Source organism: Notolabrus celidotus, chromosome 17, assembly GCF_009762535.1.
Source record: "Notolabrus celidotus isolate fNotCel1 chromosome 17, fNotCel1.pri, whole genome shotgun sequence".
In the NCBI taxonomy this organism is placed as follows: domain Eukaryota; kingdom Metazoa; phylum Chordata; class Actinopteri; order Labriformes; family Labridae; genus Notolabrus; species Notolabrus celidotus.
In genome coordinates this window covers 29,987,356-30,006,308 of record NC_048288.1, presented here as the reverse complement: position 1 = coordinate 30,006,308, position 18,953 = coordinate 29,987,356, and the positions used below count along the sequence as shown (strand labels likewise).

The 18,953-nt window shown below is 40.0% G+C and overlaps 1 protein-coding gene across 1 annotated transcript in view; it reads right to left on the bottom strand.

Moving 5' to 3' along the window:
• Positions 1 to 18,953, bottom strand: part of LOC117828633 (cadherin-20-like) — a 146,058-nt gene that overhangs the window by 102,787 nt on the left and 24,318 nt on the right. Inside the window, exon 2 of the mRNA XM_034705816.1 lies at positions 3,975 to 4,098. The gene's annotated coding sequence lies outside the window, so the exon portion shown is untranslated. The remainder of the gene's footprint in view (positions 1 to 3,974; positions 4,099 to 18,953) is intronic.

The window sequence follows — 18,953 nt, the reverse complement described above, 5'->3', positions numbered from 1 at the left end:
ATCTGACGTTTTACAACCAGGAGACGTGACTTCTCTGTCACTGTGCTCCATTAGTGATGACACCTGTGGCATGTTAGCAACAAAATCAGGAAGTTCTTAAGGTTTAATGTCTTACAAAACAAGAAACCTGGGAATTCACATTTAAATAAAGGCACTACACTGACAAACTGTCAAACTGAAACAAAGTCTAACAAAATTACTCCTTTAATTTATCTTAACTTTCTAATAAATGGTAAAAAAAAAAAAAGTTAATTAGTTTAAAAAGTTAGCTTGTTTAAATGAAATATAATGCATTAAAAAGTGAATCATACTGGAACTTAATTATAAGGAAAACATAAATCAAATAATTGCAATTTAATTTAATCAGTTGGAAAATGTTAAGACATTTGAAAATGTAATACAATTTAAAATATTAAAATTGAAATATAGAAATTACATTAAATATATGAATAAATTATTGGATTAAAATATAAAAACAAAATAATATCAAAAACACTTTTACCGTTTTTTCCCTTTAATACCATATACAAATGAAAACTTAAAATTATTGGCCTGAAAATGATTTTTTTGGTTAAAGCTGGGGTTGGTAATCAGATTTAGATCCACTTTTTGTTATACTGGTTAAAATGATCTTTAAGTCCTGATGGTAATCAATACATGATGTGTTCTTAAAAAAGAGTGAAAAAAGCTGCTATCTACAGCCGGAGTAAACCTGGGAAAACACCAACCAATCATCGTTTTTTGGGTGCCAAAATTTTAAACCATTCCAATCCCGTCCTGCCGTTCTGCCCTCCTCCTGCAGAGTGTACATTTCCCCGGCGTGTACTCTGAGTCCCCGTCTCCTGCCTCTGCTTCCCCTGACTCTATTTACTGCCCCTCTCGCTCGACCTCGGGCCTGTCCCCTCTGACCTGATGAGGTGCTTTGCTCAGGACTGTAGTCCGGATCAGAGTCTAAAAAGCTCTCACCAACAAGCAGAAGAATTAATGACATTTAGTAAGTCCTACAGAAATATATATGTATTGTAGCGTCTGTCCGGACGCTGTAGTGATGACGAGCAGATTCGTGAACACGTTGATCTTTAATAACCGGTCACTGTCGGCCGTGATCACGCCAACCAACAAAACAACAATCAATGTTTGAATGAATGAAGAACTTCTCCTCTTGTCTCTCCTCTCTCCAGCTCTCACACTCTACACCTCTCCTGATGCCTTCACTGACCATCAACACTGTAGGAATTAAGAACATCTACACTGAACACGTTTAACAAACAGTAGAGTTGTTACAGTATTATATATGTGTTATAACTTTTCTCCTGATATCATGTCACCAGTACAACTGGATAATGCTAGCATGATAGTTGTGAGTGCTAACAGCAGCCATGTTTGTTTGTGTTTTTAACTTTCACTATGAGAATGTTTTGTTGAGGACCGGTTTTGAATCAGTCACCATCATATGGTCGCAAGTCAGCGGCGCTCGTGCATGTGAGCGGGGGGGCGTCGTCTTGGAGGAGCTCCGAGGGAGAAGGGGAGGGGTTAGACGGAGTCCTGAGGAAATGCTACATTCAAATTCATGCTAGTTTTCCGAGACTGCCAACCCTAGCTTTAAGTAAAGAAAAAAAAATCCATTTTGTTGCAAACTACCCCAAAAGTAGTTATCCCAACTCCCTGTATTAAGTTTGTAAAGTTGGTCTCTTTTCATAAGTCAGGTTTGCAAAACTGTAAATTCTGGGTTTGAGGCTCGGCTGAATTATTTGAGTCTGCTTCAGGAAAAGAACGGGGTCTCCAACTCAAATCTACAGGGGTCTAACACACTTTCAATTTCCCACAGGTGGCGCCATCTCTCCTGTCCTGTGTGGATTTTATAAAATATTGGTGCCAAAGACTTGCGACCCCCACTGTACCTCAAAGTGATTTAATGTGGCTTCATTTAGCTGGTCTGCAGAAAATGAGCCTACCTATATGAGCATGTGTCTGTGTTTCCTGTGCCGTTATGAATTAACCTGATGCTTTAGATCATTAACTGTTCACTAACTCTAAACTTAGGAGTCATCTGGCAACAAAGAAAGGCAGAAAACTCATTACATTTTGTATTTTCAAGGTTTTATTTCAAGATTAGCTACTACTTTTGTTGATATTTTTTTACTCTAATGGGTAAAATTGACTGGTTTTAGATAATTAAGAGAAAAAAACATTCTGGAAGACATCTCACGACCCCCCATTTGTGTCTCGCGACCCACACTTTGGGAACCCCTGATCCAAATAGCTCATTCCTGGGGTGATTTTTTTAATGCATCATTCTTTTTGAAGATATTAAAATTGCAAGTTTTGCATAATTGGCGGCAGGCGGACACGTTGAAGCTGTTAGTGGTCGACCGACAGCTAGGATGAGTCAGCATTTCCAATATGGTGACCTCCATCCTTAGAACAGAGATTGTGTCCACGTATTGCACAATCAATAAAGCCAAACACTGCAATAAAGCCTGGCTAGCTGGTTATGAAGTCTTCTTCTGCTGCTGACATGTTGCAACCACGATTAAGAACCGCTACTTCCCCCATACTATAAAGCAGTTACATCCACAGCATCGTATTTGCAGGTCAGGCTATTAGTATCAATGATAACCATGTCTTCACTTTGACTCTGCAGTCATAGATCTCCTCCTGACCCTCTTAAATTGTAAAGAACTTAACATGAATCATCGTGAGCGTCTGCCAGTCTGCAGCTTCGTCCACTAACTCCTCTGAAATACCTCTTCCGAGCGTCCTTGTGTGCTCAAATTCTCACACTCTCACCCTGATCTGATGAGAGCGCACAAAGCACAATGTGACTGATGCTTGTTTTTGTTGTTACAGAGAAAGGAGATGAAGAGGAGGCAGAGCAGATGTCAGGACTGATAGCGAGCTTATCTCAACATCATTGATTTTCATGCGTTCTTACCGGGGCCGGGCGCAGGGTTTGTTTCCTCCTCTGATGCCAAAACACTTTATGAAATAGCTGCGAAACATGTCAGAGCGGATCAAACTGATAAGAAGACACACGAATCTGCGCCGTTCACACCTTCGACTGCTCCTTTAACTCCATCTTTTCATGCTTCTAACAAGAGGAGGACTCATCAGTGTAGTCGTACATGTGAAGGAGACGGGAACATGGATAGAGAGAGGGAGGGAAATAATTGGCTGCACTGCCTGTATGTCCAGCTCCGGGCCCGGTGTTGACTCCACTCCTGCTTCTGCAGTAGGTGTCTGCCCTGTCTGCCTATTTAAGAGGCTCCATGATCAACCAGCGGAGCATGAAAGCCATCTGAGGCGACGTGGTAGAAAACGAGTGGTGCAAAGGAGGAGGAAGCTGCCTCTCTCTTAAACTTTCCTTAAAAGAAACATATGTTTCCTTGTGTGAGGAGGATAAAATGATGCAATCAGGAAGCCCCTGTGAGGATAACACCACTTGCAAAATGAAAAACTGCAGCTTCTTTTTCTCATTTTGAACAATTCAATCCGAAATACCTCTCAGATGAAGCAACAGGTACTCTGCCAGTTGCTGAGATTTGTGACTCCCCACCAGCCAACTCATATTCTCAAGAGTTCCTCATTAGAGGCAACAGATGTTACAAATATTTTATCTCCTCGCCGAAAAAACTAATCAAACCGGCGCTGTCTTCAGGATTATTAAAGGTAATTAATCAAAACCTGTTGCTTTCCAGCTTTAATTACAGATTTATTCAAATGATCTGTTGAGGGGGTTGAAATTTCTTCAGTCGCTGACATCAGGATCTTCTTTTCACTCACACGCTTTGTCAGGAAACGAATGTTTCCTGTTGCAAAAGGACTATTATCGCCATGTTTGATTAACTTTAATGACAGTGAGGCAATTAAAGATGTTCAGGGATCCTCACGAGGACAATGTTTTCAGATAGTTTTGTATAAACCAGAGTTTTCACTGTCATTTGTTTGAACACAGATCATTGTCTGCTTCCTACCTTGGGTGGTGGAAGTAGAAGTGGTGGATAGACCGGTAAAGTCCGCTTGGTGTGGGGGGTCAAAGGTTAGGGATGAGTCACACGTCACAGGAAGTCCACAAAGGAGAGGGGGGTTTCAGATCTCCTGTGAAAGAGCAAGACATTGATTTGTTATTTTAACACACATCCTGCTGTCAGAAATCAAAGGGTACCTCAAAACACACCTGATCACGTTTGTAAGGAAGACAACAGAAGCTAACAGGTGATAAAGTAGCCAAATGTGCAAAAAGGAAAATGACTTTCATACAGGGTACCTCAAAACAGACCCAAATATCAATCAATCAATCAGACTTTATTTGTAAGGCACTTTTCATACAATAATATTGTAAAACAAAGACCTGTACATTAAAATAATAATGGAAGTAATAAAATAGAATAAATCATTAAACAATTAAATAAATAAATGAATAAAATAAAATGAGACAAACTGAGAGACCACTGTCATATCTTAATGAGGAAACCCTGGAGGTCAAATAAGATGTTAAACCTAGAAACAGGAAATGAAACTCACCAAAATAAGATACATATAATGGAAAAGAAAAAGCAGGCATTAAAAGTGATGTGATGCCCAAGGGTTCCTTAAAACAGGCCAAATAATGAATTAAGTATGTCTAAAGAAAAACGTCTCTTGACAGACATTCAGGGGTACCTCGAAACAAACCTCACAATGTGTCAGGGAAAAAAAGTATTCAAAAACGAAGCTTCAGTCTACCCTAAAGCTAACCTTATCATCTGATGGAAAGGGAAAAACAAAAGCCTAAAAACTGTGCTCAAGGGGTACCTCAAAACAGACCTACTGTCATGATCCTCATCATGGCAGCCCTCTCCTCTCCCTCTTTGTGTGTGTTTTGTCATTTCCCTGTCTGTTGCTCCTCCTCCTGTGGCTCTTCCCCTTGTTTGTGTCTTGTGGGTGAATGTGGGCGGGGTTTCCATTCTGCAGGCAGCACCAGGTGAAGCCACTCAATAATCAACCCTCTACTATAAAGACTCCGGATTCTCTCCTACTCGTTGCCAGATCGTACTTCAGTTTTTCAGTGGTATACTGAGTCCGTGGCTCCTCAAACATGTTTTTTTGTTTTGCTTGTCTTTGTGTGTGTCAAGCTGACGTCCTTGTGTGTTTCCATTTAGATTCAGAGTTTGCCGTGCATGCTTCCTGCTCTTGTGCTGATCGCTTCCCTGTCTGCTGCTGAACCTGCCTGCCTTTGCCTGAGCTCCAGTTACCCTCTGTGGAAGGACTCTGGAAAGAGGGACTGCTCCGCTCGTTACCCACGGCGCCATTACCACGGAGTTCACTCTGAATAAACACTTGTATTTTTCACAATCCAGCTTGCCTGAGTTTTGCATTTGGGTCCAGTCCTAGTGACAATCATAACACCTACGTATTTGTTGGAATAGAATCACCAGGCTTTAAAAGTGATGATATAACCTTCAAACAGGATGTATCATCATTAGAAACTCTTCAGAACATAAACACTCTGCCAACTCTAGACTAGGGGTGAGCCCGACTAAGGATCTGCTTAGTCGAATCTGATTCATCAGATTTTACCATAGTGGATGAATAGTGGAATGTTTGTTGTTTTTCCTTATTGATCCAAAGTCTGCATGATGGTGACCGCATGACAATATTACACATAACCCTTTACAATTAAGAGACTCGTAGCTTAAAGTAAAAGGGACAACATAATATTATAAGTATAAAACTTAGATTTTTTTAATCTATATTACAAAAACAACGAGGTGATGAAGGAGAGAAAACTCAAATAAGGCCACCATCAGTTAAACATGGAACAACGCTCCACTATAGAGTAAGGAATCAGGAGATATTTAAACAGTGTTCACACAGCAGAGATCAGCACTGCAGAGGGTAGTCTGTCCAACTTAAGGCTAAACATTTGTATAATGTTCAAAATCAAACCTGAACCAGCTAAAGGGTTTTTAAATCTCTCAACAGAACCTTTTAAAACAGTCTTTCATCGCGTCTTTTCAAACTGTACGTGAGGAAAACCATCGTGTGTACGGGCAGAAGTGCGCTCCTGTCTTTGTTGACTGTAAATCCTGTCTTTGAGAATATCCTCTCTGATGGTGTGGAGGTGGATGGGATGCTGTGGATTGTTTTTGAGGCTTTGCGCAGCTTTGGGTATCCTTCCTGGTTCTTTTGGCCCCGTACAGTTTTTGTGTGGTCCTGCTAAATAGCCTCTTAACAGAAATTCAAGGGTACCTCAAAACTGACCGCATGATGTGTTAGAAAAAGAAGCATCGGTCTCCCCAAAAACCAAGGGAAAAAAAACACCTCTACAAACTGTGCTCAAAGGGTTCCTAAAAACAGACTTACTTATTTGATTGGAAAGAAAAACAGGCCTTAAATAAAGGGATGTGAAAAGCAAAAGATATGACAGGTAACGAAACGATCAATGCAAAAGGAAGCTATTCAATACGAAATGACACAATCTGAAATGATATGACTGGAATTGATGCAATATTTAACCCTTTATTTACCTCTTGGGGAAACTTGTTTTGGACCCCAGTGCTGCACACACTAAACTTCCTCCACAGCAGTATCAGTAAACAAAACGTCACAATATAAACAACAATCCATGCCATCAAGGAAATACACACAAACTACATATTTTGTGGACGAATGGACAAAGAAAAGAAAGGACCAACGAGTCAAAGTTGAAACAAACTGCAAGAAAGCAACTTCACTTTTTCATCCAGAGTAAAAACAGAGCCAGACTTCAGGGAACTCAACAAACAGGGACTGGATTGATTAGAGTTAAGAGTAATCCCACTGCTCCCTTCTTTGATGTGAATACAAACTAGCAGCAGATACTTTCAAATTGAAACAAAACAGATGATAATTGTCTTAATTTTCATTTTATTGTAATTTTCCATCGACCCTGAATAAAACTGGAGGAATTAATTCAGCTGTGAAGCAGTGAAAGAAAAAGTAATCAGGCTGGAAACAGCAGCAATGGTGATTCATGAGAGCTGTGGATTTCAGGAGACAAGAAGCAAAGCTTTAAAGACTCTTCATCAACCCTCCTTTTCTGTCCTTCCACATCCACACGAAACAAAACAACACACACGGAGGCACGCACGTCTTCGCACAATCACACTCTGGAGTGTCCCCATATATAGAGCCGGCTGAGAGAGATGGATGGGCCGGCGGTGGTTTCTGATTTAGTCTGCACAATGAGGCTGAGTGATTTTCCCTGTGGAGCATGTCTCGCCTCTTTAAACCCCGCGAAGAAGAAAGTCGCCCCCCCCCCCTCCCCTCCCCCACCCACCACCACCACCACCCCTCCAAACCAACTACGGCCCTCCAACCCACCTTACTCAAAAGATTGCCTTCCTTTTCCTGGTGTGATTGGGGAGATAACCACTAATGGATGGAGCCCTGGGCGCATTTAGGAGGAGAAATGTTGGTGAATCTTGAATTACTGTGGTAACAAACAGGAAATGCTGGAGGACATGTTAACCCAGTGTTTTATGGTCTGGATCAGGAAGCTGTGATAAAAGAAGTCAAGGCTAGGTGAGCACCGACTTCGTCTATTGGGGGAGAAGGCAGACATTATTTTCTCCTCCCATTCATTAATGCCAAGACCTTGGAGGAAGCTCAATAAAGCAATGTTTTCCCTTTAACCTTTCTTAGACAAAATTCTTAAAGAGGGAGGGTAAACCACAGCAGAGCTACGGTAGACAATCCAATCAAGGACACAGATAGCATCACAGTAATCTCATACTATTATCAGGTATGTGAATGTTAAGTGGACTAATCAGTGTCTGTTCCCTCAATCAATTAACCAAGCTTTATTTATATATCACCTTTTGTACAAATCAAATGCAACTTACAGATCTTTACAGTGACTGAAAACAAGAAAAAAAAGCATAAATAAATAATGGAAGAAAAAAAAAATACTACAATTAAGAAAAAAAATGATTTTAAAGTAGAGGCTAATTCACACCAATAACAATAAAATATATGTAATTAAAATAAGTTATAACATTGAAAAAGAAAAAAAAGAATCTAAATAGTTCAAAATAAATAAAATAATAAAATAAACAATTAAAATGAATATAAAACATTAAGATATAAAAAATACTTTTAAGAGTCTCAATATATAAAAATATATAAAATATTTTAACTTCATTATTATAAGAGTGAAATGTCGGTCACAGATTTAGTGTTTCTTGTTGTTTTATTTGTCAGTATGTCGACGTGTGTCTTGGTACACAGCTACAGCTACAGCTATGAACATGTAGCTATGTGGCTATGCTAATTAGCGCTAGCACTTATCCATGACAAATAAAAATCATCCCCTAGATCTTCAAATCTGCAGACGTGGGGAGTAAAACCGACCTCTGCCAGAAAGGCAGCGGGACCTTTCTGAAGGATTGGTCACAGATTCTGTGTTTCTTGTTGTTTTATTTATCAGTATGTCGACGTGTGTCTTGGTACACAGCTACAGCTACGACATGTAGCTATGTAGCTATGCTAACTAGCGCTAGCACTTATCCATGATAAATAAAAATCATCCACTAGATCTTCAAATCTGCAGACGTGGGGAGCAAAAGCGACCTTTGTGTTTATTAAGACAGCCTACAACTAGCATGCCTCCCTCCTAAGCTCCTTGTTAGCACACATGTGTGCAGGGAATGAAAAACGGAGGAGGGGTTGAGTTGTATTTTATACAGTCTATGGGCTGAACAAGCTCCGAGCTCTGACTCCGTGACAGACCGGATGTTGTTGTGACGTAACAAAACACTGAAGTCTGAAACGGCTCGTTTCACACACATTTACAGAAAGGTGGAGAAATCAGAACAGGGGCAGAATGGATTCTTTTCATTCTCGGGGGGTTTGTAGACAGGGACACATATTTCAGGTAGAGAACCATTAAAAAGTCCATTTTGCATGATATGTCACCTTTAATACATGCCTTAGTGGAAGTTGAATAAAGTAATGTCTCCCTCTCTTTCTGCACTAAACCCTTGGATAGTTGGATAAACATCAGCCCAGCAAAGGGAAGAATAATGCTTAAGAATCACAAATTCAAACATGCAGCCACACACAAGTGTCTACAAACAATGAAGCGCCGGCACAGCGTGATCTGTACACAGGCGTCTGTTACCTCGCCTCAGGGTGGGAACCCTTATTGTCATGTTGAACAAATGTGCCGTCAAAGCTGCACTTTAAAGATGGGACGTGTCACGGGGGGGGGGGGGGGGGGGGGGGGGGGGGGGGGGCGCACGAAGCCCACTCGCCTGGAGGCAACATGGACGAACGGTCTGAGACAGAAGGGGAGGGAGGAGGAAGTAAACACAACAGGCGGCAGCAACAATCCTTGACATTTCGCTATGAGCACTCGTCTTAACGACGGCTGAATACATCGTCTGAGGAGAGCCATGATAAATATCTCCACGGGTGAGGAGGGGAAGCTTGAGCCAGGCCTCCGCGGGGGAAGAGTTATTGGGTTTGAGGTGAGGAGTCTGAGACACACGGGGAGTCCGTTTGACTTTCATCCAAACAGAGACAAATCAGATGGTGGCTTTGTGCTCCAGGGCGGAAAAACTCCTGACTTCATAAAAACACCGTCTGAGCACAGAGTCTTATTCAAACGGCAATAAACGGAACATAATGCTGCAGTGTCATTTATGTAAAAGTCCTCCAAACCACATAAAGAGTAGGTTATCTGTGGGGTTATATACTCCAGCACTGATATCAGCGTCACTACATTGTTACATGGAGGCGTCCGCTCGCCCTGACCGCCTCTCTACAGGTGATGTTTTCAGACAGAGCACAGAAACAAAATCTGTTATTTGCACAAATTTGCGCCGGTGGGTTGTTTGTGCAGAGCTCACTCACTCGCCTCAAACAACCAATGTACCGATCTCAGAACTCGACTGACTCTCACCGGGGTCCGTCTTTCTCTCCTCTCACCTTGAGGATGGAGATTTATGAAGCAGTGCTGAAATCCTAAAAGTTCTGTTGACGCATACGTCTTTTCCCTGACTTACTGCCCAGAGTATATCCAGCTTCCCCATGCATTTATCTTTAGCAGACTAGACTACTGTAACGGGGTCTTTACAGGACTCCCTAAAAAGTCCATCAGACGCCTGCAGCTCATACAGAATGCTGCTGCTCGAGTCCTAACAAGGACCAACAAAGTAGACCACATTACTCCAGTTCTTAGATCCCTACACTGGCTTCCTGTCTGTCAGAGAATAGACTTTAAAATCCTGCTGATGGTTTATAAAGCACTGAATGGTTTAGGCCCAAAATACATTGCTGATCTGCTGCTACTGTATGAACCACCTCGACCTCTGAGGTCATCAGGTACTGGTCTGCTTTCAGTTCCTAGAGTCAGAACGAAACATGGTGAAGCAGCGTTTAGTCATTATGCACCACATATCTGGAACACACTCCCTGAAAGCTGCAGGTCTGCTCCAACTCTCACCTCTTTTAAATCAAACACTAAGACCTTTTTATTTACCACTGCCTTCCTATCTTAGATTATTTTAACCCACTTTAAATTAAAATTTTAATGTAATTTTTAATACATTTCTAATTTTCCTTTTCTTTTCTGTTTTTATCATATTTGTCATTTTAATTGTGTTCTTTTCTCCAATGCTTTTAATGTTTTAATGTTTTAATGTAAAGCACATTGAGTTGCCCTCGTGTATGAAATGCGCTATACAAATAAAGCTGCCTAGCCTTGCCTAGCCTTGCCTAGCCTTGCCTAGCCTTGCCTAGCCTTGCCTAGCCTTGCCTAGCCTTGCCTAGCCTTGCCTAGCCTTGCCTAGCCTTGCCTAGCCTTGCCTAGCCTTGCCTAGCCTTGCCTAGCCTTGCCTAGCCTTGCCTAGCCTTGCCTAGCCTTGCCTAGCCTTGCCTAGCCTTGCCTAGCCTTGCCTAGCCTTGCCTAGCCTTGCCTAGCCTTGCCTAGCCTTGCCTAGCCTTGCCTAGCCTTGCCTAGCCTTGCCTAGCCTTGCCTAGCCTTGCCTAGCCTTGCCTAGCCTTGCCTAGCCTTGCCTAGCCTTGCCTAGCCTTGCCTAGCCTTGCCTAGCCTTGCCTAGCCTTGCCTAGCCTTGCCTAGCCTTGCCTAGCCTTGCCTAGCCTTGCCTAGCCTTGCCTAGCCTTGCCTAGCCTTGCCTAGCCTTGCCTAGCCTTGCCTAGCCTTGCCTAGCCTTGCCTAGCCTTGCCTAGCCTTGCCTAGCCTTGCCTAGCCTTGCCTAGCCTTGCCTAGCCTTGCCTAGCCTTGCCTAGCCTTGCCTAGCCTTGCCTAGCCTTGCCTAGCCTTGCCTAGCCTTGCCTAGCCTTGCCTTGCCTTGCCTAGCCTTGCCTAGCCTTGCCTAGCCTTGCCTAGCCTTGCCTAGCCTTGCCTAGCCTTGCCTTGCCAGAAAGTGCTCGACTCTTTTGTGGATTCCCTTGAAGAGGAATGATAACTTGATAAAGTAACTTCAGGAAGAAATGAACACCCTTCTTTTCCAATGATGAGTCTGTTTTTGGGTTCCTTTGAGTGTTGGTTTAAAAGCTTGTTTCTCTCTACCTCAACCACAGTAAGGCCTGTTTCAAGGAACCAATGGGCATTACCTTCAAGGGCCTGCTTTCTATCAAATAAGTAGGTCTGTTTTAAGGTACCCTTTAAGCTTTGGATGGATTTCAGCATCTTTTTTTTAACTTCTCTCTTTTTATTTTAAACATGATGAGGTTAGTTTTGAGTTACCCTTGCATGTCTGTTAGAGGCATTTTTCTTTCAAGCCACATATTTCATGGTTTGGTCTGTTTTAAGGAACCCTTGGTAATCACATGACTTTTAAGGCCTGCTTTTTCTATCCCTTTAAATAAGTGGATCTGTGTTTAGGTACTTTTAAGAACAAGCTAATTCATTTCCTTTCCTTACATGACAAGGTCATCTTTAATGGTAGACTTAGGTTTCAGCTTGAAGGACTTTTTTGATTTTTTCTAACACGTCAGTTTTGTTTTTAATCGTTTGATTTCGTAGTTTTTTTTCTATGGTTTCCTATTATTTTCATATCATGCCATAGTGTTTGATTTGATTTGTATTGTTTCGTACAGATTTGTTTCGTACAGAATTGTTTCATACAGATTTGTTTCATACAGATTTGTTACGTACAGAATTGTTTCGTAGAGATTTCTTTCGCAGAGTTTCGTATAGTTCCGATGCAAACAGGTTTGTTTTGTACAGAAATGTTTCAAACAGAATTGTTTCGTACAGATTTGTTTCGTACAGAATTGTTACGTACAGAATTCTTTCGTACAGATTTGTTACGTACAGATTTGTTTCGTAGAGATTTCTTTCGCAGAGTTTCGTATAGTTCCGATGCAAACAGGTTTGTTTTGTACAGAAATGTTTCAAACAGAATTGTTTCGTACAGATTTGTTTCGTACAGAATTGTTACGTACAGAATTCTTTCGTACAGATTTGTTACGTACAGAATTGTTACATACAGAATTCTTTTGTGCAGATTTGTTACGTACAGATTTGTTTCGTACAGATTTGTTTCATGCAGAATTGTTACGTACAGAATTGTTACATACAGAATTCTTTCGTGCAGATTTGTTTCGTAGAGATTTCTTTCGCAGAGTTTCGTATAGTTCCGATGCAAACAGGTTTGTTTTGTACAGAAATGTTTCAAACAGAATTGTTTCGTACAGATTTGTTTCGTACAGAATTGTTACATACAGAATTCTTTCGTACAGATTTGTTACGTACAGAATTCTTTTGTGCAGATTTGTTACGTACAGATTTGTTCCGTACAGATTTGTTCCGTACAGATTTGTTACGTACAGAATTCTTTTGTGCAGATTTGTTACGTACAGAATTGTTTCGTACAGATTTGTTTCGTACAGATTTCTTTAGTAGAGATTTGTTTCGTAGAGATTTGTTTCGTACAGAATTGTTACGTACAGAATTAATTCGTACAGATTTGTTTCGTACAGATTTGTTTCGTAGAGATTTGTTTCGTACAGAATTGTTACGTACAGAATTAATTCGTACAGATTTGTTTCGTACAGATTTCTTTAGTAGAGATTTGTTTCGTAGAGATTTGTTTCGTACAGAATTGTTTCGTACAGATTTGTTTCGTACAGATTTGTTTCGTACAGATTTCTTTAGTAGAGATTTGTTTCGTATAGAATTGTTTCGTACAGAATTGTTTCGTAGAGATTTGTTTCGTACAGAATTGTTTCGTACAGATTTGTTTCGTACAGATTTGCTTCGTACAGAATTGTTTCGTAAAGATTTGTTTTGTAGAGAATTATTTTATACAGATGTGTTTCGTACAGAATTGTTTCGTACAGATTTGTTTCGTACAGATTTGTTTCGTAGAGAATTGTTTCGTACAGATTTGTTTCGTACAGATTTGTTTCGTAGAGAATTGTTTCGTACAGATTTGTTTCGTACAGATTTGTTTCGTACAGATTTGTTTCGTACAGATTTGTTTCGTACAGATTTGTTTCGTACAGAATTGTTTCGTACAGATTTTTTTTTTGTACAGATTTATTTCGTACAGATTTGTTTCGTACAGATTTGTTTCGTACAGATTTGTTTCGTACTGATTTGTTTCGTACAGATTTGTTTCGTAGAGAATTGTTTCGTACAGATTTGTTTTGTACTGATTTGTTTTGTACAGATTTGTTTCGTACAGATTTGTTTCGTACAGAATTGTTTCGTACAGATTTGTTTCATACAGATTTGTTTCGTACAGATTTGTTTCGTACAGAATTGTTTCGTACAGATTTGTTTCGTACAGATTTGTTTCGTACAGATTTGTTTCGTACTGATTTGTTTCGTACAGATTTGTTTCGTAGAGAATTGTTTCGTACAGATAGTTCTGTTTCATTGAGTTTCATGTCATTTTTTTTGGTACAGTTTCATATTGTTTCCTATTGTACTGTTTCTTTTGTACTGTTTCACTTCTTGCCGTACTGTTTCATGTTGTATCGTATTGAATTGTAATTTTGTTTCAGTTCGTATAGTAACGATGCGTTTTGTTTCTTTTGACATTGCTCCAGAATTATATAATTTAATGTCAATTTGATAAATAATGGACATAAAACAAGGTGACCCTAAGTTCACTCACATATGCAAAAAAGTATGTACTGACAAATTGATGTTTTTATTCACCCAAACTTCTTCATAAATTCATTGTTATTTGATCCTACCTTACTTTATCCATACATCCATCAATCATCTATACCACAGGGCCTAACCTTACTTTAGTAACACCGAATTAGACATAGTGCAATTCTAGAAGTTAGAAAATGCCTACAGTCTATCTGAAACCATATTAAAGCATGGTTCAACTTTTTACAATGTTCATCAGTTTAATCCACCACTTTCTCCAGTTTGGAATATCCTGACTGACATTTCAATTAATTTAATGACATTTATACTGATTTTGATGCCTACTGTTTATATTTCCTCATCATGATCTTTGGTTAGTTAATGGTAGCATGCTAACTGGTTGGACATTTCTGGAAGATATGGTTCATATCTAATCATTAAAATGATTGCCTTGTCATCGTGAGCATGCTTTTTGCACAAAGCACTATATCCCAAAGTACAGGACGCCGGTGCCAAATGACATTTGTCTGCGTTCTTGACATCTTGAACAGACATGCAGCCAACTTGGTGCGCTTCAACTCCTTCCTGTGCACTTTACAAACTCAATGCATCTTTCATCTGCTTTGTTTTTGCACCATGTTGGAAAAAAAGCTGCGGTGCATTCAGTGTTTTCCTCACTAAACCTCAAAGTCATGGTACAAATTCAGAGCAAGGACTGAATAATGGAACACCCGAAGTTGTTCTTGTGGTTTCAGACGTTTGTGCTGCAGAGATTAACCGGCTTAAGTTTGGTGGCACATTTGGACACAGTATTTTTTTTTTAACAGACTGCAGATAAACATAAAGGTTGGTGCAGGGGCCTTTAAGTTTTCTCTATCTTGCCACCGGTTGTTAATTTCCCTTAATCTGCAGGCAGGTCAGGTCAGAGCAGGGCAACAAACTTCCTGAAAGAAGATACGGCTGATTGCTCACCGGACCTTAATTTCCTTTTAGCGCTGGTGGAGAGGAGTCAATTAAAAAACTTAAATAGCCAAACTTTAAAAAGTTGTCTCCACTTAAGTTGATTGCATGAGCTTTCCATTGTTTTTTCCCAGAGTTTCCCGGGGTATTATAATTGCCTCTGTAATATGCAGAGCCTTTTATCCTGCTCGTAAAAGTCAGTCACATTAATCACGTCGTATTGGTATTGGTGAGCTATATGAGATGATTGGGACAATAAGTGGTGCGTGTCTCTGGGAGATGTGACACTCAGAACGTGTCATCAAACCGAGTTCCCAGCCATTAAATGTTACGACACTTCTACCTCCATTAAAAAAAAAACGAGTTATTGCTCATATCCCGGCCTGGCAGGAGGGTGAGACGACGAGGCAAACTGTTCAGTGGAGTTCACTCCTCGGTGTCGGATCCACATCTCCGGTAATTGTCGAACAGGTCATACATGGAGGAAGAAGACGGGAGGGGAAAAAATAGCTTCCTCAAAAACATGGCAGGTTTAATTTGTTAGCGTGGATGAAAATCGTCCAGTGAAGAAAACAAATGACGGTTACACGGGCCGATGGTACCAATCCGTCAGGGGAAGATTGAGGAGCCGGTCTAGAGATAGCTCACATCTCCATAAATCATGTTGACAATTGACTTGAACTGCATGAGGAGGAGGTCTCCCATAAAGCGGGCCTGAGCAGGCGCTGATATAGGACGTCTCTCTCCCGCTGCCCAGAAATAGAACGACAGCTTGACGCATTGAGGATGGCATGTGACGCCTGACTGAAGCACTGTCTGCACTCGCATTTAAAGTGGTGATCTGTGAGGGGGTTTTTGTTTAGCTTGGGCGCCATATTTGGACGGCGTGTTGCTCAGTTTTTACCCCATCAATCCTCTTGATTCAGTGTTTGGAATAAAGGTTTCTGCAGTGCTGTTCCCAGAGATCTCTGCTGGGTCACTGTGGTCGCCATACTCTTAAAATTTCTGCTGATGAAGACGTATTTTTCTGTAGTGGTCCTTCCTCTGTCTTTTCATGCTGCCTGTGCAGATCTGCTGTTTATCCCAGAGTGATGCTGCTGCTGCCAAAAGTGTGAAAGACCAATTTATCACCTGCTGTAACCAAGGTTGTACTAACTGCCTGCAGTGTTAACTAAGCCCCAACCCTCACACTAAAGGTCTGAAAGGACAGACCCAAACCTGAATGCATCAGAGAGCATTTTGCTTCTGGTTTGCAAGACCCTTATTCAACGTCAGCTTGACTATGTCATAGATTTAAAGAGCAGAAAAACAGCACAACAAATTCAGGACTGATTCAAGCACATTAAGAGTTGTACTACAGAGAAATTAGCAATGCAAGAAGTCAAGTGACTGCAACCCAATCCTCCAACAGAGACTGAGTGGATAGAAATCGTGTCTAGTATTGAACATATGGAAAGAATGACTTACTCACTAAACATTAGAACAGAAAAATGTTTGCATTACTGGGAGAAATGGACTGTGTACGTTGCATTGAAGGGTTAAGAAACCATTATTGTATGAACTGACTGTATTTCCACTTTGATAACACAGATGTATAGATGACCTACTGTTTCTGCTTCACTGAGCTGTGTTGTCTAACTATGACTGTTTACTGACTGTATGGAGTGTGATTATGGTGGCCTTGAAATTCAACTACGCAAACATTTAACTGAACGCCAAAAACAAACCATTAAAATATTGAATCAAACTATAAATAAATACAAAAATCACCAAATGCAAAAAAAATACTCTATAAAATGCAAAGCTAATTTAATAAAAAAAATATTTCATGAATATTTAATTAAAGCCAAAAATAAAAAAACTCAAAAATATTTCATGACATGCAAAAATAAATCCCGAAAAAACAAAAATATTTCATGCATTACAAAAACATTTCACAAAATGTTAAAGTATGTCATGAAATGAAAAAATATTTTTTTAAATTCTGAATATTTAAAAAAAATGTAAATATTTTTAAGTTTTCTGCAAATTATTTTGTGCTTTTTTTTGTTTGTTTTGTTTAACATTTTGCAATGTGTCGAAATTGCTTTGATTTTTTTGAAATATTTTAACCTTTTTTTTTGAATGAAATATTTTTGTTTTGATTCAATATTTTTGTTTTTATTTTTTTCTGTTTTATGAAATATTTTTGTTTTGATTCAATATATATATATATTTTTTTTCTGTTTAATGAAATATTTTTGTTTTGATTAAATTTTTTTTTCTGTTTTATAAAATATTTTTGTATTGTGTGCAAACTGTCAATTTTTTTTGTAATATTTATTTAAATTAATTATTATAAATTATTTTGTTTTCCTGATGAGTGGGAGACATCAGTTTAGTATTGGACGTTTGTTTTATAACTCCTAAGCCTTGATTTATTCTATTTTGTGTTTACATTAGAGAGCATATTTACTAAGATGTTTGCAGCAGTGCATTGTGGGAGAGTCTAGCCTAGAGTATCTTACCAAATAAGGAATTACATGTTGCAGATTCAAACACTCAGTCTAACCTTGATACCTGTTTCTGACTGGAGGAAATGTGATAACTAAAAGTAATGACTAAAATATTTTGAGTTGTCATCGCCGAAGACGAGGCTGCACATTTCCATCTTAACAAGAATCATCTGCCAAACTTAACACCGCACAAACCTGAATTTAAGGTCAGGTCTGAGCCCCTTAGATCACTCCAGACCCTGCAGACTTCCAGCTCACACTCCTTACCTCCAACAAATGCACATTATGCTTTCCCACATGACAATAACTCAAAGTGAATCTGCTCCTCTGGCTATTAAGAGCTTCTTCCTCCATCACGTCTGATCTCTTCTTCGTCTCACTGCCTCCCTCGGCTCGTCTTTCCCGCACGCATCCTTACACCCACCTCTGCGCTCTTATTGTTGTAGCGAGGCAGACTAAATGAAGGAGGAGACTGTAACAGGTATAAGATGTCTGAATTATTTATTATTCTCTACGTGTAACACGAGTCATGACCTGTTGATCGGATCAGGAGATGTGATGTGATGACTAAAATTAGAACTTTGATATCAGCTTCATTCTATTAGAGGAAGCGGTAATGCTATTACCGCAGCATTACTGGAACAGAATTGACTTTAGGTGTTCTGAAGAAAGCTGCTTCTCACTGTAGGAGCATTACATTTGTGACACCCAGTCGAGTGGATAAGCTTCTCCCTCTCCCTCAGCGCCTCTCCATCGGTGCTTTTCGGAGGACTGTGTTTATGCAGGGTTTCACCAGATGTTGATTCAACCGTTGAACAGATGACAGACTTAGCCAGCAGCTGAGGAGACAAATCCACAGTCCAACACTCAGCAGGCTTCCACCTCCCCGTTCTCTCTGCCGGCTTTGTTTACATACGTCTGTCTATGTCTCGCTTTCCTACTTTCAATGTTCTGCTTTTTTCCTCCTCTTGGCACGGATTCACACGGATGTCTGGAAACAGATTTACTCACTCCTTTTTTTTCTTTTGTTTTTATGGAATACTAATCCAGGATTTTTGGTACAACACAAGACTGTAAAACTTCCAAATCCTCACTTCCTGTGTTGTATTTTTATGAAGCCGTGTAATTGTAAGAGCAGGGGAATAAACCGTGCAGTAGTTGTTTTTCCTCAAGAGAAGTCATTTACTTCAGCTGCTCTAATAAACATTCAGCCATAAAAAACAAATCCATCCGGCAGCGCAGGACGTGTAAAGCTGTCGGTGTTGCAATGACAGATTAGAGTATCCACCTAGCAAATAAAACACGGCTCCGAAAGGTTCGAAGACGCAAATGCAGGTTCTCTTGTGGATTCAGTTTGCTGCCAATTCCCATCACAAAACAAAGTGATGAAAAAATGATTA